Genomic DNA, 1,112 nt, shown 5'->3' with positions numbered 1-1,112 from the left:
TTGTTGTTAGGTTGGGTTGGTTTTTTGGGGAAGCTATCAGTTACTTAGCATTGAGAGACTTTCTTCCTGTTTTCTAGGGATCTGTTAAGGTTGGTGACAAGACTGCTCTGCTCAAATATATCCAGCCTGACAAAAATGTGAAAGAACAGGTGAGTTTCCTCTTTGGTAGAGCTTGATATGTATTGATCTTAATCATGATGCAACTCATCTATTAGTGTGATTGACATCCTTAAATGTATTTTGGATTGTAGCATCATGATCCACCAGCTAACGCTGCTCCAGCCAGCAATGACGGTTTGTTACCAAATCCAGTCCTGAATATAAAAGAGGAAACCGATTCCAAGCTTGTGCAGGATCCTGCCTCTCAAGGTGCGTGGCAGAGAAGCTCCAACTTGACTCCTGAAGCATGGCAACAGCAAGTGGACCAACAGCTACAACAGCAGGAGGTGGAGCAACAGGCAGAGGAATGGACCAATCAGAAAGCATCTCGCCAAAACCTGCAGCACTCCGATCCAGTCTTCAAGGAGAGCAAGAGTAAGTGATGTCAACTGTGAATTACATTTTCTAAAGGAAAACAAGTGAACAAAAGTAGGTGGCAGATTGTTCTTAAGTTTCATGTTTATTTTCAGCAATGATTATCAAGAACATTTTGCCTACCACCACCGTGGAGACCATTCTGCAAGCCCTCGATCCGTTTGCATACCTGGATGAGCGCAATGTTCGTCTGGTCAAAGGGAAGTCACCTGGATCCAAATGCTTCTGCTTTGTCGATATGGATTCGCATGAGGTATTGTACAGATACCTCATTCTAACTACAATATAATGTCTCAAAATGGTCCACCGTGTTCCTTGATGCATTCTTAATGATACTACTCACTTCTATATACAGCATGTGACACGATTGGTGGAGCTGCTCACCAAACCCCGGCCTATCATGATTGATGGAGTGAGAGTTTATGCTGAGGTTGCCAAGCCTTTGAAAAACCAAAAGTAAGTCTCATCTTTGTCGGGATATATGGTAGTAATGAAAGAATATTTTATAAATATTCTAGTTTCAGTCCTTAAAGTGTAGTGTTTATTATAAATAATTTATCTGTGCACTTCATTATTTT

The 1,112-nt window shown here is 41.3% G+C and overlaps 1 long non-coding RNA gene across 1 annotated transcript; it reads left to right on the top strand.

Moving 5' to 3' along the window:
- Positions 1–14: 14 nt before the first annotated feature.
- On the top strand, positions 15–987 carry LOC107735989 (uncharacterized). The gene is made up of 4 exons (XR_001639564.1): positions 15–149; positions 252–534; positions 630–787; positions 890–987. It is a non-coding gene; the product is annotated as an uncharacterized LOC107735989 (long non-coding RNA).
- The last annotated feature ends 125 nt before the right edge of the window (positions 988–1,112 follow it).

This window comes from Sinocyclocheilus rhinocerous, unplaced genomic scaffold (assembly GCF_001515625.1).
Source record: "Sinocyclocheilus rhinocerous isolate Xijiao unplaced genomic scaffold, SAMN03320098_v1.1 C36419978, whole genome shotgun sequence".
Lineage (NCBI taxonomy): Eukaryota > Metazoa > Chordata > Actinopteri > Cypriniformes > Cyprinidae > Sinocyclocheilus > Sinocyclocheilus rhinocerous.
Note: the sequence above shows the minus strand (reverse complement) of the source record. Positions and strands in the feature narration are given on the sequence as shown.